Source organism: Elephas maximus, chromosome 22 (assembly GCF_024166365.1).
Source record: "Elephas maximus indicus isolate mEleMax1 chromosome 22, mEleMax1 primary haplotype, whole genome shotgun sequence".
Classification (NCBI taxonomy): Eukaryota; Metazoa; Chordata; class Mammalia; order Proboscidea; family Elephantidae; genus Elephas; species Elephas maximus.
The window spans coordinates 81,876,318-81,904,280 of NC_064840.1; the positions used below are offsets into that span (position 1 = coordinate 81,876,318).

General features: G+C 45.7%; 1 protein-coding gene across 14 annotated transcripts in view; it reads left to right on the plus strand.

Annotated features, from left to right (window-relative positions):
* The window catches only part of LOC126065973 (long-chain-fatty-acid--CoA ligase 1), a 206,376-nt gene that overhangs the window by 124,499 nt on the left and 53,914 nt on the right, over positions 1-27,963 (plus strand). For 4 of the 14 annotated variants that reach the window (XM_049866671.1, XM_049866658.1, XM_049866670.1 and 1 more), the window contains exon 1: positions 17,453-17,592. The exons of 6 other annotated variants lie outside the window; for them this stretch is intronic. The gene's annotated coding sequence lies outside the window, so the exon portion shown is untranslated. Of the gene's footprint in view, positions 1-17,452; positions 17,593-19,001; positions 20,722-27,963 lie in introns of those variants that run through there. 4 more of the 14 variants (XR_007514971.1, XM_049866657.1, XM_049866672.1 and 1 more) reach the window with 3 other exon arrangements.

A 27,963-nucleotide genomic window follows, 5' to 3' on the forward strand; every position in this document is an offset into this window, starting at 1 on the left:
CCCTTTGACCTGGCTGTGGGTACTGGGCTGCCATGGTATTACCAGAGGGAGGAGAAGGTGAGTGGGAAAAGCTACAACTTTTGGGTTTTGCAGGAGAAATCACCGACTCTTTGTTTTTAATTGTACTTCAGATAAAGGTTTACAGAACAAACTAGCTTATCATTAAACAATCAGTATACACATTGTTTTGTGACATTGGTTACCAATCCCACAACATGTCAACACTCTCCCTTCTCAACCTTGGGTTCCCTATTACCAGCTTTCCTGTCCCTTCCTGCCTTCTCGTTCTTGCTGCTGGGCTGGTGTGCCCATTTTAGTCTCGTTTTGTTTTATGGGCCTGTCTAATCTTTGGCTGAAGGGTGAACCTCCGGAGTGACTTCATTACTGAACTAAAAGCATGTCCAGGGCCCATATTCTTGGGATTTCTCCAGTCTCTGTCAGGCCAGTAAGTCTAGTCTTTTTTTGTGTGTGGGTTAGAATTTTGTTCTACATTTTTCTCCTGCTCTGTCTGGGACCCTCTATTGTGATCACTGTCAGAGCAGTCAGTGGTGGTAGCCAGGCACCATCTAGTTGTGCTGGACTCAGTCTGATGGAGGCTGTGGTAGTTGTGGTCCATTAGTCCTTTGGACTGATCTTTCCATTGTGTCTTTGGTTTTCTTCATTCTCCCTTGCTCCCAACAGGGTGAGACCAGTGAAATATCTTAGATGGCCTCTCACAAACTTTTAAGACCCCAGACTCTGCTCATCAAAGTAGAATGTAGAACATTTTCTTCATAAAATAAGTTAGGCCAATTGAGCTAGATGTTCCCCGAGACGATGTTCCCCATAGCCCTCAGTTCAGTAATTCGATCCCTCAAGGAGTTTAGATGTATCTAGGGAGCTTCGCTGTCTTTTTTTAAGCCTTGTTGTTGTTAGGTGTGATTGAGTCAGTTCCGACCGTAACAACCCTATGTGGAAGAGAACAAAACAGTGCCTGGTCCTGCGCCATCCTCACAATCCTTGTTATGCCTAAGCCCGTCATTGCAGCCACTGTGTCAACCCATCTCGTTGAGGGTCTTCCTCTTTTTTCACTGACCCTCTACTTCACCAAGCATGCATGATGTCCTTCTCCAAAGACTGAGCCCTCCTGATAACATGTCCAAAGTATGTGAGACATAGTCTCACCACCTTTGCTTCTAAGGAGCATTCTGGTTGTACTTTTTCCAAGAGAGATTTGTTCATTCTTTTGGCAATCCATGGTAGATTCAATATTCCTCACCAACACCACAATTCAAAGACATCAATTCTTCTTCGGTCTTCCCTATTCATTGCCCAGCTTTTGCATCCATATGAGGCGATTGAAAAGACCACGGCTTGGGTCAGGCGCACCGTAGTCTTCAAGGTGACATCTTAGCTTTCCAACACTTTAAAGAGGTCTTTTGCAGCAGATTTTTCCCAATGCAATGCATCGTTTGATTTCTCGAGTGCTGCTTCCATGGGCGTTGACTGTGAATCCAAGTAAAATGAAATCCTTGACAAGTTCAATCTTTTCTGCATTTATCATGACGTTGCTTATTGGTCCAATTGTGAAGATTTTTGTTTTCTTTATGTTGAGGTGTATCCATACTGAAGGTTGTGGTCTTTGATCTTCATCAGTAAGTGCTTCAAGTCCTCTTCACTTTCTGCAAGCGAAGTTGTGTCATCCGCATAACACAGGTTGCTAATGAGTCTTCTATGTGCTTGACACATAGAAAGTGCTCAATAAATACTTGTCAAATAAATAAAAAACTGGTTCAAACACCTTAATCTGGACTTTGAGGCCTTTTATTGTTATGGTCCAATCTACCGTTAGAGTAAGAAAGTCTTAGAACTTTAAAGGTAAAATGGACCATGTTAGAATTATCTAACCAAAGCATTTTAGAGATAAGAATAATGAGGCTGAGACAAGTTATGCCCAAGTTGAAGGCCAAATCTCATAGCTAATTGGTGAAATAGCCAGGAAGAGAAACTTGGTCTTCCCAGACCTACTGCAGGCTCACCCCAGCCCTTTCCAGCCCCTGCCACCCACCCTCCACTCGGAGATCAGAGTGTTCTTTCTAAAATGCGAGTGTGACGCACCTGTTCAAAATGGTTCCATGCTTCTCCATCATGCCATCCGATCATCTAGGCTTCCTGAAAAAAGTGGCCATTTCTGCCCCATTTCCTTTATCTGTTCCCAAACATCATACTCTGTGGTGGTTCATATCTCTAGATCTATTACATGCTGTGCTTTCTGCCTGGACATGTTACTGTCTTCCTGGTGATTCTTACACACTCATCCTTCAAATTTTTGCTTAAGCCCACTATTATTCCTCCATCCCATGTTCTTAAGAAAATTAATTCTCCTTCTCTAAATTAATTCTAATTCTAGTACTTGTCTCTATCTTTGAATACGTTAAACCAAATTGCCCTTACAGAATTTGGGGGACATTTATCATTTTTTACTATCTAGTATTCAACCCCCTTTCTATTTTGGGGGTCACACTACACTGCAACCACAGAGGACAAAGCAGAGAGATCCTTTTTCTCTCTCCACCCTTGGCAGCCGGGACATAGACACAGGACCAAAGCTGGCAACCAGAAGCTTCTATCTAGAATTTTGGCCCTTGAGAGACAAAGGGAGGGCTGAGATACACTCACGGCTGTAGCTGTGGCGTCAACACCATGGCAGCTATTGCAGCTGTGGCGACAGCATTCTGACTAACGGTTCTTGTTAAAAGATACTGTGGGTCTTCCTGCTTCTTGGCCAGTGTACCACGTCAGTTCTTTCAGTCTCCTGCTAGTCTCTAATTTTCTCCCAATGAGTTCTGTGTGTCCTTAAAATAGTCATAGTTGGTTTCCATTGCTTACAACCAAGAAACCAGCTGATGGACTTGTTGGGAGGGTGTGCTAATCCTCTGAGGCTCTCACAGATATGATCGTGTAGTGGGAACAGCATGTGCTTTTGTATCACACCGCCAAGACTTGAATCCTGGCTTTCTCACTCACTAGCTATGTGACTTTGGGCAAGTAGCTCAATTTTTCTAACCTGTACATTTTATAAAATAGAAAAAGAATCTCGTAGTAGTCTTAAATAAACAAATAAACTGTGTATACACACACACAATATGTGACACACACACAGACACACATATATAACAAATGGTTTGTGGTCAACTACTAATCTAAAGGTTGGCAGTTCAAACCTACCCAATGGTGCTGCAGAAGAAAAGGCCTGGTGATCTGCTTTTGTAAAGATTATAGCCAAGAAAACCCTATAGAGCTCATTGCTACTCTGTAATATATGGGGTCACCATGGATTGGAATAGACTTGATGGTGACAGGTTGATATATATATATATATAGATGGAGTCCCCGGGTAATGAAAACTATGAATGCTCTCAGCTGCTAACAAAAAGTTTGGAGGTTTGAGTTCACCCAGCAGCACCTCAGAAGAAAGCCCTAGTGATCTACTGCTGAAAAACCAGCCATTGAAAACCCTGTGGAGCACAGTTCTGATCTGATATGTCGTTGTTAGGTGCCATGGAGTCAGTTCCAACTCATAGCGGTCCTGTGTACAACAGAACGAAACACTGCCCAGTCCTGCTCCATTCTCAAAACCATTGCTATGTTTGAGCCCATTGTCACAGCCACTGTGTCAATCCATCTCATTGAGGATCTTCCTCTTTTTTGCTGACTCTCCACCAAGCATGATGTCCGTCTCCGGGGACTGGTCCCTCCTGGTAACATGTCCAAAATACATGAAACCAAGTACAAAATCCAATAAATGTTGTTATATGCCATGGAGTCAATTTTTGACTGATACTGACTCCATGTGACAGAGTAGAACTGCCCCATAGGGCTTTTGAGGCCTTTATAGGAGCAGATTGCCAGGTTTTTTCTCCTGTGGAGCCGCTGGGTGGGTTCAAATCACCAAACTTTTTTTTTTTTTTTAATGATTTTTATTGTGCTTTAAGTGAAAGTTTACAAATCAAGTCAGTCTGTCATATATAAGCTTATATACACCTTACTCCATACTCCCACTTACTCTCCCCCTAATGAGTCAGCCCACTCCCTCCTTCCAGTCTCTCCTTTCGTGACCATTTTGCCAGTTTCTAACCCTCTCTACCCTCCTATCTCCCCTCTAGACAGGAGATGCCAACACAGTCTCAAGTGTCCACCTGATACAAGTAGCTCACTGTTCGTCAGCATCTCTCTCCAACCCATTGTCCAGTCCCTTCCATGTTTGATGAGTTGTCTTCGGGAATGGTTCCTGTCCTGGGCCAACAGAAGGTTTGGGGGACCGTGACCGCCGAGATTCCTCTAGTCTCAGTCAGACCATTAAGTCTGGTCTTTTTATGAGAATTTGAGGTCTGCATCCCACTGATCTTCTGCGCCCTCAGGGGTTCTTTGTTGTGATCCCTGTCAGGGCAGTCATCAGTTGTGGCCGGGCACCATCTAGTTCTTCTGGTCCAGGATGATGTAAGTCTCTGGTTCGTGTGGCTCTTTCTGTCTCTTGGGCTCATAGTTATCGTGTAACTTTGGTGTTCTTCATTCTCCTTTGATCCAGGTGGGTTGAGACAAATTGATGCATCTTAGATGGCTGCTCGTTAGCATTTAAGACCCCAGATGCCACATTTCAAAGTGGGATGCAGAATGTTTTCATAATAGAATTATTTTGCCAATTGACTTAGAAGTCCCCTTAAGCCATAGTCCCCAAACCCCCTCCCCTTGTTCCGCTGACCTTTAAAGCATTCAGTTTATCCCGGAAACTTCTTTGCTTTTGGTCCAGTCCACTTGAGCTGACCTTCCCTGTATTGAGTATTGGCCTTCCCTCCACCTAAAGTAGTTCTTATCTACTATCTAATCAGTAAATAACCTCTCCCACCCTCCCTCCTCCCCCCTCCCATAACCACAAAAGTATGTGTTCTTCTCAGTTTATACTATTTCTCAAGATCTTATAATAGTGGTCTTATACAATATTTGTCCTTTTGCCTCTGACTGATTTCACTCAGCATAATGCCTTCCAGGTTCCTCCATGTTATGAAATGTTTCACAGATTCATCACTGTTCTTTATCGATGCGTAGTATTCCATTGTGTGAATATATCATAATTTATTTAACCATTCATCCGTTGATGGACACCTTGATTGCTTCCAGCTTTTTGCTATTGTAAGCAGAAGAGCTGCAATAAACATGGGTGTGCATATATCTGTTCGTGTGAAGGCTCTTATTTCTCTAGGGTATATTCCGAGGAGTGGGATTTCTGGGTTGTATGGTAGTTCTATTTCTAACTTTTTAAGAAAACGCCAGATAGATTTCCAAAGTGGTTGTACCATTTTACATTCCCACCAGCAGTGTATAAGAGTTCCAATCTCTCCACAGCCTCTCCAACATTTATTATTTTGTGTTTTTTGGATTAATGCCAGCCTTGTTGGAGTGAGATGGTATCTCATCTTAATTTTAATTTGTGTTTCTCTAATGGCTAATGATCGAGAGCATTTTCTCATGTATTCAAACACCAACCTTTTGTTGGCAACCGAGCACTTAACCGTTGCACCACCAGGGCTCCTTTCAATAAATATTAGCAATAATCTACCAGCTGCTCCTTGGAAACCCTATGGCAAAGTTCTACTCTGTCCTGTAGGGTCACTGTGGGTCGGAATTGACATATCAGCAACACAGTTTTTTATTAAGTATTATGTGTCTGTACACAGTAGTTCAACAGAGAGATAGAAAACCAAAAGAGAAGAACATGCCCTGCATTTCTCAAGCTGAAAGAACTGAAGAGAACATTCAAGCTTTTAGTTGCAATATTGAAGGATTCTACTGGAAAAATATTAAATGATGCAGGAAACATCAAAAGAAGTTGGAAGGAATACACGGAGTCACCATACCAAAAAGAATTGGTCGACGTTCAACCATTTCAGGACGTAGCCTATGATAAGGAACCAATGGTACCGAAAGAAGAAATCCAAGCTGCACTGAAGGCATTGGTGAAAAACAAGCCTCCAGGAATTGATGGAATACCAATTGAGATGTTTCAACAAAGAGATGCAGCACTGAAAGTACTCACTTGTTTATGCTAGGAAATTTGGAAGACAACTACCTGGTCAACCGACTGGAAGGGATCCATATTTATGCCTATTCACAGGAAAGGTGATCCAACAGAATTTGGAAATTCTGAACAATATTGTTAATATCACACACAAGTAAAATTTTGCTAAAGATCATTCAAAAGTGGCTGCAGCAGTGTGACAGGAAATTGCAAGACATTCAAACTGGATTCAGAAGAGGATACGGAAAGAGGGATATCCTTGCTGATGTCAGATGGATTATGGCTGAAAGCAGAAAATACCAGGAAAACATTTACCTGTGTTTTATTGAGTATGCAAAAGCATTCTACTGTGTGGGTCCTAACGAATTATGGATAATATTTCGAAGAATGGGAAGTCCAGAACACTTCATTGTGCTCATAGGGAACCTGTACATAGACCAAGAGGCAGTCATTCAAACAAAACAAGGGGGTCCCGTGTGGTTTAAAGTCAGGAAAGGTGTGCATCACCTTTCACCATACCTATTCAATCTGTATGCTGAGCAAATAATCTGAGAAGCTGGACTATATGAAGAAGAACGGGGCGTCAGGACTGGAGGAAGACTCATTAACAACCTGCGATACACAGATGACAAAAACCTGCTTGCTGAAAATGAAGAGGACTTGAAGCACTTACTGATGAAGATCAAAGAGCACAGCTTTCTATATGGATTACATCTCAACACAAAGAAAACAAAAACCCTCACAACCAGACCAATAAACAACATCATGATAAACGGAGAAAAGACTGAAGTTGTCAAGGATTTCATTTTACTTGCATCCACAATCGACACCATGAAAGCAGTAGTCAAGAAATCAAAAGGCCCATTACATTGGGAGAATTTGCTTCAAAAGACCCCTTTAAGTGTTGAAAAGCAAAGATGTCACCTTGGAGGCTATGGTGCACCTGACCCGAGCCATGGCGTTTTCAATCGCCTCATATGCATATGAAAGCTGGACAATGGATAAGGAAGACCAAAGAAGAATTGACGTCTTTGAATTGTGGTGTTGTCGAAGAATATTGAATTACCATGGACAACCAGAAGAAGGAACAAATCTGTCTTGGAAGAAGGACAACCAGAATGCTTCTTAGAAGCAAAGATGGCAAGACTATGTTTCACATACTTTGGGGACATGTTATTAGGAGGGATCAGTCCCTGGAGAAGGACATCACGCTTGGTAAAGTAGAAAAAAAAAAGTAGAGGGTCAGCAAATAAAAAAGGAAGACTTCAACGAGATGGATTGACACAGTGGCTGCAACAATGGGCTTAAGCATAACAACGATTGTGAGGATGGCACTGGGCAGTGTTTCATTCTGTTGTATGTAGGGTCGCTATGAGTCAAACTGACTCAACAGCACCTAACAACAACAACAACAACATAGTAGTTCAGTCTTTTTCCTAAACAATCTGTCTCCTACAACCCTTTACTCGTCCAAAGTTGTCTATTTCCTGTTGCCTGAAGATGTCTTGGAAATCCTGGTGGCATAGTAATTAAGAGCTATGGCTGCTAAACAAAAGGTAGGCAGTTCGAATATACCAGGCGCTCCTCGGAAACACTATGGGGCAGTTCTACTCTGTCCTTTAGGGTCGTTACGAGTAGGAATCAACTCAACGGCAATGGGATTTGGTTTGAATGTGTCTTGGACACTTTCCACCCCTTGCCTTACTCCATTTATCTAAGTCTTAAACATTGTTTAAAGTCCCCTCAACCACCACCACCTGAGTTGTCCCCCACTGCTCCTCTACCCAGTGAGTTTTCCCACATCTTGACCCCTGTAAGACTCTCTCTACACTACTCAAGGTAGATTGGATTATTGGTCACTATTATCCTCTGCCCTTCCTGTGAAAGAATATTTACCCCATTGATGCCAGGCTTGTGACTTGATTTGGCCAATGAAATGTGAACAGAAGTACATATGTCATGCTTAAGCAGAAGCGTTGAGTGCTATCTTGCAGTTCTCCCATTGCCCTTTCTCCTCTGACCTAAGAGTAACATCTTCTTAAAGAGGGGCTGCCCTTCCAACCAGGGTTTGAGAATGAAAAAAATCTGTGGAGACCTGTAATGAGTTTGAAAAACAAACCTCTGTTACTATAACTCTAAAGATTTTAATAAAGCAAGAAAAGAAAAAGAAGAGTTATTGTTACTAGCATAAGTTAACGCACCACTCATTTGACTTTTTTCATGTGCTGTTTTGTATTATTTTTCATCTCTGAATAAATACATTTTATGTTCCCAACTCATTTAAAAAGGCTTTAGAAACAGAACCCATGTCTTATAGTCCCGAGGTTCCTAGCCCAGGACTGTGCACAATACAAGGTGCTCAGTAAATGAGAACTGATGGTAAAGATGAATACACTTGAAGAGGAGAAAAATGGAAGCAGGCTTATTAACCTAAAGTTTAAACTAAGCCACTGTACTATTTTCTTTTCTTGCTTTATTTATTTTAACATGCGAATTAATGAGATACGGCACGGGCTACATCATTAGGAAGGACAGCCAGGAGGCAGAGATTTCAGAAAATTACAATTATTGAAGCCTTCAGTAACCTCCCCAGATTATCAAAAAGTCAGGTGCTTGTCAAAGTGGAAGCTTCGTACATTCTCGTAGGTTGACTAACTCGAAGAGGAAACCACAAGAGCACAAGTATCCAAATGTTTTCAGTAGTGACCACAACCCCACACGTATGTGAGCTGCCTACATCTTTTTTTTTAATTACTTTTTTTTTATTGCACTTTCGATGAAGGTTTACAGAACAAACTAGCCTCTCATTAAACAATTAGTACACATATTGGTGGGCCCCAAATAAGCTTAAGACTTTAATCACATAGCCAAAATGTTTGAAGCGTCAGGAATACCATGTCTCTTTGGTGGGATAATGAAGTAAGACGTCTTGTGCTAAAATTTTTAGAAGAGACTGGATTCCAGGGTCAGACAGATACTAGATTATCAGACTTCGAGTTCTCCATGATTATATTCATCTCTGTACTCCCTGCATTGGCAGTTACAAATATACACACACACACCTACACACACACACACCCCTACACACTCTAGCATCTCCTACTGTAGCTAACACATAGTAAATTCTCAGTGAATACTTTTAAGTGAACACATGAAGGCTTGCATTTAGAACGGAACCCCAGCCCGTTACTGACTACATGTGCCAAACTGTTAGTGCCAGGTACTTGAAAATGGTTATGGCATACCCTGGTAGTCTGCTATGGGGAAGTTGGAACCAAAGAGATAAAAACAGATGACATTTATTAAGTGCCTATTATGTGGCAGGCCCCTAAACCCTCAGTGCTGGCTAATGCTATCCCTCACTTTCAGATGTGGAAACTGAGGCTCAGAGAGATTAGTCACATGACTAATAAGAGGCAGAATCAGGCCGTGAACTCAGATCTTTGTAATTCCAAATCCAGTGATCTTTCTACTCTACCAGAAACCCTTGTGGTATAATGGTTAAGAGCTACGGCTGCTAATCAAAAGGTCAGCAGTTGGAATCCACTAGGAGCACCTTGGAAATCTTATGGGACAGTTCCACTCTGTCCTATAGGGTTGCTAAGAGTTGGAATCAACTTGACGGCAACAGGTTTGGTTTTTTTGGTTTTTCTACTCTACCAGGGACTCTTCACTTGGGGACCCTAGGAAATTCCCAAGGAGCATATAAGATCAATATCTTCGATGTGGTTAGTATAGGCGTGTGGGCTGGTGATTGCACCGGGCAGGAGTCCTCAGTGCCATGGAGAAGGGGGAGCAGAAGTGGAGAAAGGCTGTGTGTTGCTTCACTTGTCCAGTTTCAACATCTCTCTGAGCCCATGTACCAACTACAGGTTCTGGTGTTCTGCCCCCGGGGACATGGGGTGACAAATGAGCTATTCAAGTCCTACCGACTCCCCATGGTGTCTATGGACCAATCCTCCTCACTTAGGGAAACTTAAAACATGTTGTCAGGAGTGACCAGTCCCTGGAGAACATCACACTTGGTAAGGTAGAGGGTCAGCGAAAAACAGGAAGACCCTCAATGAGATGGATTGACACAGTGGCTGCAAGAATGGGCTCAAGCATAACAACGATTGTGAGGATGGCACAGGGCAGGGCAGTGTTTCGTTCTGTGGTACATAGGGTTGCTATGAGTTGGAGCTGACTCGTGGGTACCCAACAACAACAATGACTAATGATGTTGAACAGTTTTTCATGTGCTTGTTGTCCATTTCAGTATCCTCTTTGGTGAAATGTCTGTTCAAGCCCTTTGACCATTTTTTGATTGGGTTATTTGTCTTTTTGTTGTTAAGTTGTGGATGTTTTTAATGTATTTTGGATATTAGACACTTACCTGATACATGGTTCCTGGAAAATCTCTCCTAATCTGTGGGTTGTCTTTTCACTTTTTTGATGAAGTCCTTTGGCTTTTGAGGAGGAGGGGGAGAAGAAGAGGGAGCTTGGCCAGAACACCCATACATATTGGCCGCGGGCCACACCCCCAAGGAATCTCCCCTTGCAACTGATTGGCTCCTCACACCAGATTACAGAATGGAAGATGATTACATAATATCTGCCAATCCACTGAGAATCAAAGCCTAGCAAAGCTGATATAACATTAACCACCACAGTGAAGAACGAAGGGTGCCTCAGAAACTGTGGGGTTTATATTAACTTTACCCAAAGAATGTGATCTTTGTTCTTGGTTACTGAGGGATACCTTCTAAAACCTTGGCATTTCCCCAGTGGTTGAAATGTCTTGATGAGGCCTCCAGAGCATACCTGAGGGTTTATGATAATGAGGTGACTAAGGTGGGGGATGGCCAAGCCAAAAAGACCACTCAGTGATATCAGCAGACCTGGGTGGGGGTGTGATTCAATCAGTTATGCCTGTATAATGAGGCCCCCAATAAAGGCTCTGGACACAGAAACTCCACAGGCTTTCTGGTTGGTGAAATACACTGATGGCATGTGAAAGGGTAGCACATAACTTTTTGGGACATGGATGGATCATGATGGGAACCCTCCCAGACCTCATCCATCCTATGTGTCTCTTCTTTATATTGGTTCTGAGTTGTATCCTTTTTGGTGTAATAAAACTAATCCTAATAGAGCTTTCCTGAGTTCTGTGAATCATTCTGGTAAATTATCAACTCAAGGGAGTAGTGGGAGCCAGCAGGTCAGAAGTAAGGGTAGAAATGGGACTCCGCAGAGCTTGTGGCTGGCATCCTGAAGTAAAAAAAAAAAAAAAAAAAGTGGTAGTGGGAAAATGCTGAATTTATAGCAGTAGGTGAGAAGTGAGGGTGTCATGGGGACTCCCAGGCTTGCGACTGGCATCTGAAGTCTTGGCCAACTTCACACTCTAGAAGACTGTGTCCTTTGACTTGTGAGATCTGCCCTAGCTTCAAGTGGTTAGGGTCACATGCGCAGCTAGTATCAATAAAGAAGTGGAACAAAGGGGAACTGAATTATAGTAGATTGATTTGAGATTCCAACTGATCCTCTCAGAAACCCTTGTAAAGAGTTTGAATTTTACCTGTTGGCAATGAGAAGTTGGTTGGGTTAGAAGGACAGGATGCTCATAACTTCTTTTTTAACATGGACTCAACAAAATCTTCATGCCACTTTAAGAAACAAAAACGAGAGTGTTGGGATTGGGGCAGGATGAGGTCTGAAAGCCTTGGCCTCATCTGGGGAATTCTATGACGGAGCAGAACTGTGAGCCAGGAGATGGCCTAAGGAGTGAGTCTAGGACAGCTGGTGGAGTTTGGCCAAGAACGAAGAGGGAACAGCAGAGGCAGTTACTGCCTAGGCAGCTGTGGACTAGCTAGCTGTCCTTCATAAAGTTAATTAAGTCAGTGGATCAAGTGCATTTGAAAAATAAAAGGGATGTGGTGCAAGGGAGGGTCATGGCCTAATTGGGGCCATTGAAGGCTGTGTGGGCATTATCAATAACTAGAGAAGGCCAATACTTAGAGAAGGCACACAGTGCCCCAGACAAGTGTCAGTTTGGTGGGAACAGTCCTTATTCCCGACTGCTGGAAGCTCAAGAGAGTTACGCTAACCAGCCTGATCAGTAGCACAATAATGCTGCAAAAACCATTGTCAACTGGGGCAGGTCTACTGTGCAGCTAACACAGGTGAATTTTTAGGGCCCCTCACTTAGAGAATACTCTCATAAGGTCTTGGGAGGGGCCCTAGCAATATGTTCACACAGTTAAACGTTTCTGCAAAGTTTTTAAAAAATAAGATAATTTAACTGCAATTAGTTAACACTGTTGTCACTATTTCAAGTTCCCTTTGGTCACAACTCCTCCCTTGGTGGTACTGAAGTGGCCATTGCTGTTTCTGGAACCCAGCTACGGGGAAATGGAGTCGGGCATTCATCTATCTGGGTCTTGGGGGATATATTTATGTGGAGTACAGTCAGTCACTTGCATGTATATTCCTACCCTTCCCAAGATAAGAATGACTTCAGGACTGCTCCTCTGCCCTCTCGGTCAACTCACCCAGTACCCTAGTGGGAAGGTTCAGGACCAAATGTCAGAGCTCCATGTCAAAGTGTCCTAAGGCATCTGAAAGTATGTGGACGGTGGAAGAGATACAAGCTTTGAAATGTACATGGCCACAAGCTAGACTACTGAAAATTCTTCCAATCAGCACTGGTTTAAATTTGAAAGCAGAAGATTTGGCTCTCATCAACATCTAATCAAAGCTATCAGTTAAAAAAAAAATGCATCAACCATGTTAGAGGAAAGACTGAATTTTCTTTCTAGCCTCTCTAGATAACTATGTTATAAAAATATCATGTGTAATCTTGTACTCAAATACCAGTAACCCCTGTCTAATCGTGGAAACATCAGATAAATTCCAACAGAGGGACATTGTCCAAAATGCCTGACTAGTACTCCTCAGAACTATCAAATCAGGGTCAAGATGTTAATAACAGGGAAATTGGCTGCAGGGTTTATGGGAACTATGAAATTTTTCTGTGAATCTAACTGTTCTAAAAATTATTTAAAATGTCATATGAAGAAGCAATTAATGAGTATGCAGCTTAAAAAGTAAGAAAAAATTTATTATAGAGGTTGGAAAAAGGAATTGATAGAAATTTTAGGTTGCTTTTCTAAATTTTGTGAAACTTATGGTGTTGCAAATTTTTTTAATTTGTATTTTGTTGTGACTCTGTTATTATCCTAAAGAAACATTCACTTTTGTATCTAATTTTTATTTATAATTTTTCTTAAAGGTGTCCCCTAAATTATATATAAGCTCTAGGCTCCACAAAACCTGGATCCACCCTTGGGTGCCCTTGACCACATGTGAGTAGTTAGAAAAAATGTCCAATTCAACAACTGAGTGCTATTATGTGAAAATATGAGGCATTTCTACTTTGTCCTACAGGGCTGCTATGAGTCAGAATCGACTCGACGGTAACAGGTTTGTTTTGTTTTTAATGTGAAAATACTATGCTAGGACACGCAGGGGTATTGGAAGGCGTGCAAAGGTCTATGAAGACTAATGAGACACTGTGCCTGTTCTCTAGGCACTTACAGTTTCATGAAGAGACAGATATTTGTCCGTGTAGATGCAGCCTCAAAATAGGTTCAGTGACAAACCGCTGATGACAACTCTTTCTTTAACCATCCAATTACCAAGGTCTAGAATTAAAAGCACATTGGCTGTTATTAATTAACGTGACTATACCTCAGAGGACTGTGCTCAAAAGTAATAGATGTAGAAGGTTAATAATAATCACGACTATCACAACTTTGTAATTGGTAAGAAGCAGGTACACAAGTAGGAGCTTTTGAGACAAGGCCATTGTGAACCTATCAATCAGCTGGCCCCAAAAGGATTTCCACTGTCTTTAGCTTCTCTAGAAGAACAATCAATCAGTTTTAGACAGGTGTAGATTTGGATCTAGCCAGAATTAACCACAAAATCTGAGTCAGGCCAAAATACCATTGAAGCCAGGGCAACTGAAAAGAGGCCCAAACTTCTGCTAGGAGATTTGCTCCACTGCAACATCCACCTGACTCTTGTTCATTTGGCCAGAAAGATGTCTGGAAAAAGAAAAGTAGAAAAGAGGGTTCCTACCTCTCCCCAAGCCACAAAATGGAACCCTCAGCTATGGAGTCTGGAACATTCATTTAATGAGAAGACTGAGGGTGTGGGCTATCGGTCCTTACAACACTCTCCTATGGTAGGTGTTGAATTGTGTCCCCCCAAAATATGTGTGATAAATCCAAACTCCCATACCTGTGGGTATGGAGCCCTGGTGGCTCAGTGATTAAGAGCTTGGCTGCTAACCAAAAGGTCGGCCGTTCAAATCCACCAGCTGCTCCTTGGAAACCCTATGGGGCAGTTCTACTGTGTCTTATAGGGTTGCTATGAGTTGGAATCCACTGGACAGCAACGGGTTTATACCTATGGATGTAATCGATTTTGGGGAACAGAGTTTTCTTTGTTATATCGATGAGACCATGTCAGCGCAGGGTGTGTCTTAAGCCAATCACTTTTGAAATATAAAAAGAGCAGATCAGGCAGAGAAGCATAAACTGAGGAGGAGGCACTTGCCACGTGGAGATTTCCAAGGAACACCCAGAACGCTACAGAAGCTTACACAAGGATCTTCCCCTAGAGCAGACAGAGAGAGCCTTCCTCCAGAGCCGGAGCCCTGAATTCAGGCTTCTAGCCTCCTAAACTATGGAAAGATTAATTTGTTTGTTAAAGCCATCCTCTAGTGGTATTTCTGTTATAGCAACACTAGGAAACTAAGACAGTGGATTTTTTTTTTCTTTAATGTCTGGTTTTATTTATTTATTGTGCTTTAGGTGAAAGTTTATAAGTCGTCAGCCTCTCGTACAAAAAGCCATACACGCCCCAACGTGCACTCCCAGCTGCTCTCCCCTTAATGAGACAGCATGTTCCCCCTCTCCACCCCGCATTCCCTGTGTCCATTCAACCAGCTCCTGTCCTCCTCTTCCATCTCATCGCGCCACCAGACAGGAGCTGCCCACGTAGTCTCACGTGCCTACCTTAGCCACGAAGTTCACTCCTCACCAGTATCATTGTCTATCTTACAGTCCAGGCCAATCCCTGTCTCTAGGGTTGGTTTTGGGAATGGTGACAGTGATATTTTTATTCCTGTCGTAAAGAGGATGAAATGAGGCCTAGTGAAGGTTTGCCCAACCCCACTGTTGAATGCTGCCTCCCATCAAAATCTTTATCTGATGGTCACAGGACAACCACATAAATTTTGAACTTTTTTGAAATGATTTAGGGAGAACAGTTTTTAAAAAGAGCATTGGTGCCGAAAGGGACCTGAGAGATCATTGAGTTCAGCTCCTTATTTTCAGAGGGGAAAGCTGAGGTTCTGGGGAGTGAAGCTGCCTTCTGATTCTGGTCAAATCCCAGACTGTGCATTCCGCACTCTGAAGATGTAACCGCCTGCGTTAAAGGCTGGAGCCCAGGGACAGGATCCCAGTTAGAGAGAAGAGCATCTTGGAGAGGGAAGGGATAAGGTGAGACAACCACTGACAACTGTCCACAGAACTTCCGAGGTGCCTGAGGAGGGACCAGGCCGAAGGACTCGTTGGGGAAGTAAGAGGAGAAAGGAGAGGCTAAAATGATGAAGTCATGGGTGGGGAGAAAGACCTCAGTGGAGAAACCAAGGATTAGCCAAGGGGAAAACAAAGAAACGAAAGTGGCGTTCAGTTTTTCATTTAGATGGGAGAGTAACATAGCAAGGGCATAGAAGTACTGAGCTGTCCCAGAAGCTGGCACGTGTGGGCTGCCCTCACCATCACTCTACCTTGGTGCCCTACCTGCCGTGGGGGGAAACAATTGCTGCTGCCACGCCCAGGTGTCCTGGAAGAATGGAGGAGCCCATGGCAAGTCTCACCATATTGGCTGCTGGAGTCCCCTTGAGTGTGCTGAGGCCCCAAGTGTCAGCCCATGCGGCCTGACCCGAGGGTGAGTACAGCGCCTTGGTTATGCTGAGTTCCAAGTGCAGTCTACGCGTCAGGATTTAACCTCTCTGTGCTTCAGTTCCCTCCTCTGTAAAGCGGGAATGATGACAGCACCTACCCCACAGGCCTGGAAGATTCAAGAAGACTGTGTATGAAGCCTGTGTAGCAGTGTCTGTCATCACCAGAGGTGTTCTTTAGAACATTCATTCTCATCCACCGAGCTGAAAGCACTACTAGGTCACAGCTTTTCCACCCAGGGCTGGGCACAAGCACCACTGTAACTGGGACCACTGTTAGACTGCTCTTAGAGTTCGACGACACTGGCAAGCCTCAGCCGCTAAGAGGGGAGAGAACATTCGAGATGCGAGCCTGAAGGAAATTCCGCCGGCCTCTAAGCCCCCAAACCGGCATCGCATCGATGCACAACCAACGCCTGCAAAGGACGCGGCCAGGGCTGAGCAGGGTGGACAGGCGGCGGGAGCCTGGCAGGGAAGCACCGCCCTTGAGCAACGCCGAGCGTGCCTTCTGCTCTAACGACAGCCGGCCCGGTTCGGCCAGGGTTGCTTCAGGTCGACCGCATCGCCAAGTCCACACAAGAGTCCTCCACGCCCGGGCTGTGGCGAAACCCCGTGTGGAGGTCGCGCACATCCAGGCCGAAGGCGAGCGGGAAGGACCGCCCCTGGCCACCGAGGCCCGTCCGGCAGACAGGCCTGCCCTCCGAGAAGTCGGGGAGGCACGTGGCCGCGTGTGCAGGACGGGAAAGGGCGCCGGCTCCCCTCGGCGCCGCAGACGCTCAACGTTTCCCTTCGCCCCTCCAGGAGCTGTTGGGAAATCCAGGGCGGCCCAGGACCTCGCAGCCGCCTTGGCCCGCCTGCTCGCCGGCCCGCGCGCCCGGAGCCCAGGGGGAGGGAAGGGGCGGGGAGGGGGCGCGCGGCAGGGGCGGGGTGGGGCGGGGTGGGGCGGGGAGGCGGGCACGCGGCAGGGCAGGGGCGGGGCGGGGCCGTGCGGGGAGGCGGGCACGCGGCAGGGCAGGGCGGGGCCAGGACGGCGTGGTCGGGGCGGGGCGGGGCCGTGCGGGGAGGCGGGCGCGGGGCAGGGCAGGGGCGGGGCCGGGCGGCGAGGCGGGCACGCGGCAGGGTAGGGGAGAGGCGGGGCCGTGCGGTGAGGCGGGCACGCGGCAGGGCGGGGCGGGGCCAGGACGGCGTGGTCGGGGCGGGGCGGGGCCGTGCGGGGAACGGGGCACGCGGCAGGCCGGGGCGGGGCCGTGCGGGGAGGCGGGCGAGCGGCAGGGCGGGGCGGGGCCGTGCGAGGAAGGGGGCACGCGGCAGGCCGGGGCAGGGCCGTGCGGGGAGGCGGGCACGCGGCAGGGCAGGGCGGGGCCAGGGCGGGGCGGGTGCGGCACGCGCACTCGCAGTGGCCTCCCTGCGCGGCTGCGGCGGCTGCGGCGGCGGGGCGGCTGAGGGGGCGGCTGCGGCGCCTTAAATAGCCTCGCCGACCCGCGCCGGGAGGGCTGTGGGCTGCGGTGACGGCCCCAGCGGGGAGGTGAGTGCGTCTCTCCCCGCGGCGGCGCCCCTGGTCTCGGCCGTGTCCGCAGGCTGAGGCGGCGGCGGGGGCGCGCGAGCCGCCGGTCGGCCCCTGGCGACGTCCCGCTCTTCCGGCCTCGGCGACGGGAGGCCGCTGGGCCGCCGCTTCCTGCGCTGAGCCCGGGAAGGCCGGCCGCCGGGGGCTGCGCGGGCCGGTGCGCCGTGGGCCCGGGGCACGCGCGCGGGTCGGCGCCCGGCGTGTGCGGTGAGGGCCCCTGCGAAGCCGGCGGCGGGCGGCGGCCTCCGGGGCGGGTGGCGGCGCGTGGAAGGCGGAGTGCGCCTCGGCGCGAGCTGCGCGGAGGTCGGAGCCGCCGCCGCAGGCAGAGGTCCTCGCGGCGAGTGCCCGCAGCCGCTGCCGTAGCCCGGAGGCCGTCGGTGGCTTCAGGGAGGCTGGCGGGACCTGCGACGGGAGAGCAAGGGTCTCACCGGTCGCTCGCGGCGGGCCCGGGTGGCGGCGGCCGGCTGGCCCGAGCACGGGGACCAGAAGCTGGAGGCAGGCTGTGCGCTGTGGGCTGCAGAGCCTCTGCCCGCGGCCGGCCGGCCGGCCGGCTTAATACGGAGCTGGAGAGTGGGCATTAAGAGCGCCCTTCGAGGACCCTCGGACAGCCTGGTGGCTGCTAACCACAGGGTGGGCGGTTCGGATCCGCCAGGCGCTCCTTGGACACTGTACGGGCAGCTCTGCTCTGTCCCGTAGGGTCGCTGTGGGTCGGAATCCAGGGCACTGGTTTTGTTTTTTTTTGGTTTGAGTACCCTGGCTAAGCTTCCTTGTTGGCGCAGGAGTATCCGCAATACCCCGAGAGAAACTGGTCGAACCTCGCAGTTTGTGATCCAGGTTGCACACCCTAACCTGTAGTTATCTCAATGAAAACAAATATTTGCTTAAATCAAGCCAAAAAGCTCTGTTGATTTTTTTTCTTTGCTTTTTCAGGTGGACTTGGCAGGTCCACCTTTTGCTCTGGATGAGCTAGAGTACACAGAGCTTGTTGAAGGAACCGTTGTTTTTTGCCAATTTGGAACCAGTGTGGTGTGGTTTATCACACAGGACCAGGGCTCAGAGACATTATTTCTTGTCCTGACTCAACCTGAGAAAACTGCATTAGACTAAAGCCTTTCCTGAGATAAAATTCTATGACTAAAAAAATAAAATCTTTAAAAGTAGCACACCCCATAAAAACCCCATTGCCGTCGAGTGAATTCTGACTCATAGCGACCCTATAGGACAGAGTAGAACTGCCCCATAGAGGTTCCAAGGAGCGCCTGGCGGATTTGAACTGCCGACCTTTTGGGTAGCAGCCGTAGCGCCTAACCACTACGCCACACCTCATAAATACCTTCTTAAAAAATAATACAGGCATTTAAATAGTTAATACAGACATATTAAGGATCTGTCTTCTAAATGGGAGCCTTGGTAGTGCGGTGGATTGCTAACCTGGAAAACCCTGTGGGGCAGTTCTACTCTGTCTTATAGAGTCTCTGTGAGTTGGAATCAGCTGTAACAGGTGGGTTTTGTTTTGTTTTTTTGTCTTCCAAATTTACTGTGAATACAGAAGACTTAAAAAATCACCCTTCCTCCACAATTATAAGCATTTTGATATGCGTATTTTGTTATTTCAGTTATGCATATTTTGGCAGTATTTTTTATTAATATTGCAAACATCCTGCCTGAAAAGAAATCCCTGGACTTAAAAATTTTTGACATTTCAGGGGTAGATACATGTGATAAGTGCAGGTGTCTGTACAATACAGGTAGTTTTCATAGCTATCTCTTTGCCTTTGAGTGAAGTTTGCAATAACTGAAAGTGGCCAGTGTGCCATAGTGTCGTACTTGACATCCAGGCCTTCTACACCTTTACTTTCCTTTTTTAAATTTTATTTCTTTTCTACACCTTTAGTTTTAATGTAGCTGTCTTGTGGAAATATGGGTGTGTGCTTGGTGGAGGCGCTTAGGGGAAGATCAGGTAGTCTTGTTATTACAGCTGGAAATTTCTCCTTCTCCCTTAAAGTGTCGTCTTTTGTTGGAAAGAGCAAGAGTATAGGAATACTAGTAACTTCTAGGTGTTTATGCTCAATAACCTTAGAGGAAAGTATAGTTTTTAAGGTCAGTTGTTGGATTTATTCAGCAAGTTTGCCATTTAAAACACCTTAGAGGAAAGTATAGTTTTTAAGGTCAGTTGTTGGATTTATTCAGCAAGTTTGCCATTTAAAACAGGTGTGCATTAGTCTTGTGTGCCAATCATCCTTTGTAACCAAATTCGGTGAAGTTAGAATCCATCAGCTTTTTATGGACAGTCTTGCTGGTAGGATACGTGTCTGAAATCATTGGGTTGACCATACTCATTAATGCATCATATTTCTGTGCTGCCAAATAGAAAAGAATTTCTTTTAACGCAGCTCCAACTTGTTGGTAACCTAAGCCCTCTTCAAGCCTTTCTCTCTGATAGGCAGTGATCAGGCAGACCTAAGGTAAATTGAAGGTCCCAGAGTTTCTGTTGAAGTTGTCCAACTCGAGGTGGTCAGACAAATACAGTAGGGTCGCTGCACATTGACACTCGTGCCTGGAGAATAGTGCTCAGTGAACAGAGCTGATCTGAAACTGTCAGTGGTTGAGTTTGAGTTTTATCATACTGGTATTTAAAGGGATTTCTGAGAACTTTTAAGGAAACAAAGCAGTAGCTGGGCTTTATGAACTAAGAAGGTAGAGGAGATTTTAGCCATGTTTATGGCAGCAGCTCAGATTGCCACTTTATCACCAGGTACTTCCATAAAATGCTAAATGCCAGTGCATAGTTTTTTTTAAGAAATTCTAGTTTGTGTAAGTCTGGGGTGACAGATAATTTGAAACAATTGTCCGTATCACAGTGACAAAAGCAAGCTGTAACATGATTTGTGATATTTATTTTTCTATATCCTGATAGCTACAAGTTCTTGACTGTGCTGGTGACAACACAGTATTCAGGAAATTATAACCTTTTGTGGAATCAAGAGGGGAGGATAAAATACAGTGGAGCCTTGGAGAGACTTGACATTCTGGGAACAAAACCTACATAGAGTTGGGGACTGTGCCCCCCTGTGCAGCCTGCTTGGAAAGGTACCTTCTACTGGAGATGCATATCTTATCTGCAAAATCTAAAGCTCCCGTAGGTCCGAAACCTGTTGCTGTGCAGTTGATCCTGACTCACAGTGACCCTGTAGGACAGAGGAGAACTGCCACATAGGATTTCCAAGGCTGCAATCCTTAGGGAAGCAGACTACCACATTTTTCTCCCAAGGGGAGAATGGTGGGTTCAAAATGCCAGCCTTTGGGTTAGGAGCCAAGCGCTTAACCACTGCGCCCCCAGCGCACCCTTCCTTGTAGGTATGTGGGCTAATTTTCTTCCATAAATTAGTTACTGGTCTTCAAGTGTTAAATAAAAAATTGAAAGTTGCCTAATACCGAAACCAAAATCATTTGCTCTCGAAAAGCTGTATTTATTTCTTATATATTATAAAAGTAATTTATGCTTATTGTAGAAAAGCTGGGAAATATAAGAAAAAAAAAAAAGATTTTCCAGAAATTAAATACATTGTATTTTGGTGTATCCCTCCAATCTTTTTTCCTAAGTCTATTTTTAAAAAGTTTTAAGGATATAATTTTAACGGAAGTCAAAAATGTTGATAGTTTAATGTGATCACCTAAATTATTGGGAACATTTTTTCATGTTGTTTACATACTCTTTTGAAGACTGCATTGTATGTTGTATGGGATATGCTGTAATTTATTTGTTTATTTTTTTTCTAATTCTTAGATACTTAGGAACAAATGTTTATTTCAGAACATTTCTTACTTTTTTAAAAATAATTTATTTTTGGTTATTGTTGAAAATATACGCAGCAGAACATACACCAATCTAACAATTTTCCATGTAGGATTCAGTGGCATTGCTTACATTCTTCGGGTTGTGCATCCATTCTCAGCCTCTTTTTACTGAATTCCTCCGCCCCCCATTAACAGAGGCTCGTTGCCCCCTAAGCCTGTTATCTAACCTTCAGAGTTGCTGTTGTCAGTTTGATCCCACGTAGATAATTTAAAAGAGCACAGTGCTCAAGGCAGACATTCTTTACTAATTAAACTGAACTATTGTTTTTTTTGGTTTAAAGTAGACTTCGGGGGATAATTTAAGGCTCAGGTCTAGGTTTGTTATCGTCAAAAGTTTTCTGCTTTCATTCTGTTGAAATTGACACTGATTTAAATTATTGTTTATAATGGGTTTGATGGACTTGGGTTCTTGTATTCTACGCAAAAGCTGCTGAAATAAGGATTTTGTGGCTTGGGAAGACAATTCAAAAGAGGTTAGGGCATAAAAGGAGGGCATGTGAATGCCCTTTATATCATTTCCTCATTCTGGGAGTGACTTACTAAACATTTGATAAATGTCGTATTATCTGCCGTTTGCAGATAATACGTCCTCTCGGGAGAAAATGTCTGGATAAATAAGGCCAAGATACCCTGAGCACTGTTTTTTCCTTTATTCTCAGGGATAAGGAGAAAGCTGTGTGGTAACTAGTTTCTCCTTTAAGGCTCACCCCTCAGTTATGAAGGAGGGGTGTTGCCAACTGAAGCTGGCCGGCCAGCCTGAGTGCAGGCAGGCTCAGGAATGTGATAGGTGGTGATAGCAGCTAGCAGTGCAAGGCACAGTTGTCAGTGCTGGTCGATCCTGGCAACATCGCTGTAAGGTAGGTCCTGCCAATATCCATATTTTACAGAAGTAAACTGATACAGAGTTTAAGTTGCACAAACCAGAATTTGAACCTAAGGCAGTGTGGCTTCAGGGACCGTGTTCCTCGTTGCTTGGGTATAGTACCTTCTCTAGAGCTGAAAAGGCCCCTAGTCCAGGAAGGCCTGGGAAGTTCCAGGGTATCCATCTAGTAGCAAGACAGGACAGAGCTCGTTCTCCATCAGTGTCACCGCTCCCTAACTTTTCCTGTCTCATTTACCCTCTGTCTTAGACTGTCCCTTTGCACCAGCAGAGTGCTGAAACAAACAACAGATTTTAAGATTCGACTTGATTCAGCAAGTGATGAGATCATTTACTACACAGCTACTATTACTTTCTAGAAAATGTGGAGTATGAAAAAGTAAAAGGCTTTGCCTGCCCTGGAGGTTGGTCTCGTAAGACAGATTATACTACCAGTAAGGCACTGACACTCAATAGAGACACATGGTTGTTGTCTTGCGTGTGCAGGAGGAGGAGAGTGCATTCTGGGTGGGAGCAGTGACAGGCTAGCAGAGACTGTGGAACGTCGGTCCTTTAAGTGGAAGACGGGCCTCACGTGGCACATAGGTTGGCTCTCTGATGTGTCTCAGGCACTTAGGCACAGAGACAGACTTTCTTGGAATGTTCTCAATCATGTTGAAAAGTTTTAATAGACAAACTAATAGAATTGTGAGTTTTGGGGTCCGAAGGGACAATAATGTCATCTGGTGGCCATGAGACCCTTCTCCCAGTGCAGTTTTAGGCAGAACCCCAATATAGTCAACTAAAGCAGGGCTGCTCTGGTTGATAGCGGGTGTAGGACAAGCCAGGTCACAGAGACACTGTTGCTTCCCCTGCAGAGGGGTGTCTGTGGAAAATAGCACCTGTGCAAGCACTGAAATTGTGCCCCTGTCGAGCACCCACGGAAACCCTGGTGTCGTAGTGGGTAAGGGCTACGGCTTCTAACCAAAGGGTCGGCAGTTTGAATCCGCCAGGCGTTCCTTGGAACCTCTATGGGGCAGTTCTACTCTGTCCTATAGGGTCGCTGTGAGTTGGGATCGACCTCACGGCACTGGGTTGTTTTTTTCTTTTTGGGGGGGAGGGGTTTAGAGCACCCAGGGACAATCTCTGCAGCACCTCCCCCTGCCCCCCATTTCAGATGAACAGACGTTGATAGTGGCGAGGGTCAGCAGAAATGCCTCCCCCTCTCGTCCAGCTGCCTTTCATATTTGTGACGCCCTGGTACTCTGGACATTCTGCACCCCCCGTCTGGCACCCCTTTGGACTTGCACCGAGGGGCAAGCGCCCCCTCTCTGCCTTCCCTACACCTCTGTGTCTACAGTGCTTGAGGAGGGATGTTGGGTTTTTAGAAATTGCTCAGTGGCAGCCCCCACTTCAGGTGGTATCCGGGGCACATGATGTACCTTAGCTACGCTTCTCTTCCTCTGTGTCCCTTTTTGCCTCTGAGGCACTTCAGAGCGACCTCAGGCTCCCCAGAACACTGTTTGAAGTAACGACCCACTCATTTTACTGATGAAATAACTGGCAAGACTATGATGGGGTGACTTAGCCAAAGTTACACAACTGGTCTTCCCCTCTGGCTGTGGCCCTGAATAATACAACCGTGCATTGTGCTTTGTTCCCGGACCCTGGGCCTATTTGAGGAATGACCGGACCTCAGTGTTCTTGATGGTGCCCTGAAATCTGGTTAGTCATCGGGTCCTCCTGATGGTAACTTAACGTTCTGTACAGTATTGCTCAACACACACACCCATTTCTTCCTTTTATTCTTAGCATCACCACTTGAATGTAGAACCTGTCACCTCTGGTTTAGACAAGGAAGGTCCTTAGTTTAAAAAAAAAAAGGGGGTGAGATTAATTTTCCTAAAGCAGAGCTCTTATCAAATCTCTCCTTTGCTCAGAAGCCTACAAGGGCTCCCCACTTTAAAGCCCAAAATACGTATTTCATTTGGCTTTCAGGGGCTTCTATAGCCTAGTTCCAACCTGCTGTTCCCAGGCCATCCCCCAAAACCACCACTTACTGTGGTTTTTGTAAAGCCAGCTCTGGTGGCACAGAGTTGAATGGTCTGTGTACCCCAAGACTCCATACATGAGCCCTCTCTTCTGCCCAGCCGACCTCCCTACGTCCTGTAACGGCCTCCCATGACCTCCGTGCCTGCCTCTGCCTATCTGAATGGCATTCCTCATCCCACCCGCATTCCTCAGAGCCCTGTGCCTCAGAGGCACTTTTCCTGAAGTGACCTTCACCTTTCTCATACTCCAGACCACTCACTGGAAACCCTAGACTGACATTTAGCTGGGATGCACCATTCCCCACCACCAATCCAGAAACTAAGGTTAAGCCTGGCTTGTGAAAGGATCTCCTGCACCCTGTTTTGGTGCGTTGACCTGTCTCTTCTGATAGGCTGTTGCCTGGCCACGTTGGTGTTGTTAGCCGCCTACTCACAGCAACCGTATGTACAGCAGAATGAAACATTGCCAATCCACTGTCCTCCTCACAGCTGCCCGCATGGTCAAGTCCATTGTTGCAGCTGTTGTGCCTGTCTGTCTTGCTGGGGGTCTTCCAAGCCCTTGTTGGCCCTCTGCTTCACCAAACATGATGTCCTTCTCCAGTGATTGATCACTCTTGATGATGAGTCCAAAACAAGGGAGTCAGACAGCAGATGCCAGGCCATATTGGTTATTAAATATTTTGAATAGCATCCTTGCCTCTGTCCAGCATTTGCCTTTTCATGTGTGTAGACTGGCACCCCAGCCACATTCTAAGCTTTGGTACTTTGGAGACCCAATCATTGTCCTTTCTGTGTTTCCAGCAGCCTTTACCACAGGCCTTACTGCTGGTAAGCACTTAATATTCTCTGATGATTGTGCCTGGGGAGACATTCAGATGGTCAGCTGTCCGTTACAAGGAGTTGCTGACAAGAATATACGTTTTAAGTATATTCTAGGTTCGTATATTCTGATACCGCGTAGAGCTAAGATTGAGGCGTTAAAACTTTCTAGATTGAAACCTGTGCTTTCATTGGGTTGAACCTTGTGTTTAGGAGTACATATAAAGTTTCCCGTTCCATGTGGTTTGAATATGTTTGAGAAACAGGTGGTTGAGGGCTTTGCAGGATGTGGGAGGGAAGGAGATTAGTGTCAAATTCTAGATAATGTTGCATAACTGTATTATGTATAGTTTTCATATACCTGGTGTTCCTACTTCAAATTGAATCTTGTTTCTGTGCCAGCAGCGAAGTTGTCAAATAGCTGTTTGTTCTTCCTGTAGGACAGTTACCCACTTTATGCCTCAGGTAAGGCGTCCCAGAATGTGGGGCTGGCAGGGACGTTGCATATCAAGCGGTTCAACCAAGCACCTCACAAAGGATGGAACCTTTTGGAGGTGCTTGGTTGAACTCAAAGTTATAACCCAGAAGGGAGTGGCTCAGCAGCCCAGAGCCACAGGTTAGAATCCGAGGTCAGTGCCAGTCTGTCGTGTCTACCCTGACGACGAGGCAGAGAGAGGTTCCACTGATGCCAGGACTGCTCTAGAGTTCAGGAAGCTGAAGATGCTTGGCCCTCAGGGCAGGGGCTGAAGCAGTGGAGTCTCCAGAACAGACCTCAGCTGAGGCAGGCCTTTAGCCTGGTGTGGCACCAAGGCCTTGTTCTCTTTCCTCCAGAATGGACAACCCTGTCCATTTGACCTCTTGCCCATGGCTAGGTCATGGTCACCAGTGATGTCCTGCCCTTTCTGCCACGGTCTTTCCATCACAGGGTGATGTCGAATATCTTTGTCTCCCTCCTTGATGCCGTAAGTCCCACTGAAGGCTTTGGCAGACACTTATTCTGCCTCGTGACTGTGGCAGGTTTCAGGGTGCTCCAGTGAGCAGTGCTTACGGTCCATAGTTGGGAAGTGATGGAGGTTCTAGCTAGGCAGGTGACCAGAGCTGCTCTAGGTCCTGTTCAGGAGAATGAGAGATAGTCTCTAAAGTGGGGTGTATGTACCTCAGGGGGTGGGCTAGACTTCCATTAGAGTACAGTGTAGAAATATTAAAATTTCTATAATTATTTTTGAGCTTTCTTTTAAGATTCATATCTGTGTGTTTTATAATATTCAGAAGAGTATTTGTACGGTGGCACATGAATATAGCTTATATCTCAATGAACTAAACGTGTTGGAGATACACTTACTTTCCATTTGGATGCATTATCAAAAATATAGAGAACCAGAAAATTAACCTCTATCACCAGCAAGAGACCTCTGGATGCCATTTTTGAAAAGGTTAAAGGGGAATAGAAACTGCTCCCTGAAACTAAGTGTGATTCATGTCAAAGCTGGTTTCTGAGTTCAGAGAAGTCAGGGTAGATCCAGAGTATGTTTTGCCTTTGGACCCAGAACTTGACCACATGGAGGCCTGATGAGGATGGAGATTTTATGTTTTTCTGGCTTTCGTTCACTACTATATGCCAAGAGCCTAGAGCAGTTCTTGGCATATAGGGGGTCATCAATAAATGTTTGAAGACAATATATGGACCTTTTCCTTGAATGGCGGTTAAGTATCATGCTGATTTGGCCACTTCAGATCAATATTTATGTTGGTTTTCTTTGTTAAAACCTTTGAGCCTTTGCAAGATGCAGTGTATGTACCAGTCAGTTTTACTCTCTTAAGATGGCTTCTCAAAACTATAGGGTCATAGAGGTGAAGGGCCTCAGGTGTGTCATCTGAATGATAGGATGGTTGGGATTTGCTTTAAAACAGTTTTTACAAATGAGTGTGAAATGAAATAATAATTAGCAAAATGTTGATCATTGTTGAAGCTGAAGCTGGGTAATGGGTACATAGCTACAGCTGCTGACTAAAGGGTCGGCAGTTCGAATCCGCCAGGTGCTCCTTGGAAACTCTATGGGGCAGTTCTGCTCTGTCCTACAGGGTCGCTATGAGTCGGAATCGACTCAACGGCACTGGGTTTCTGGGTAGTGGCTTATATACTCTGTCTACTTTGGAATAGATTTGGAAATTTTCATAATAAAAATTTAAACAGAGCATACAGAGGAATACAGACCCCAAACTCTATTTTAACTCTCTTAGCTCCAAGCCGAGAACTGCCAAACCAGACAGTCTCTTTCTCTTTTAAACACTGGGTCAGTATTCTATAATCCTCTGCAATTTATTACATTTGTTTCATTAATTTTAGCTTCCCCTGGGCCAATCACTTCTTATATTACCTGAACTCTGTAATTATAGCTCATGCCCCGTGGTTGTTTGTCACCCATACCCTCCATATACAATGAGCTAAATCCTGGCTAACCTTTCCCCTACTTCACAGGTTGCCCCCTCCAACACCACTAAGGTCTTCACATAGCTGGAGGTCAGAACTGGGTTCCTCATTCTTTAAAGCTCTGTTCAGTCCTGAGAACTGCAGACCATAATATTTTGTAGATTCCAGTTGTTTTCTGCTCTTTAAAGTAAAGTAAAATCTCTAAAGCAGGTATCTCTTAAACTTGTCAGTAGCTGGTCTTTCCATTCTCTGGGGAGAGGTCTGTCTGTGTATTCTATCTTCTGCTTACTCCTGCAGCCCTATTCTGCTAAGCC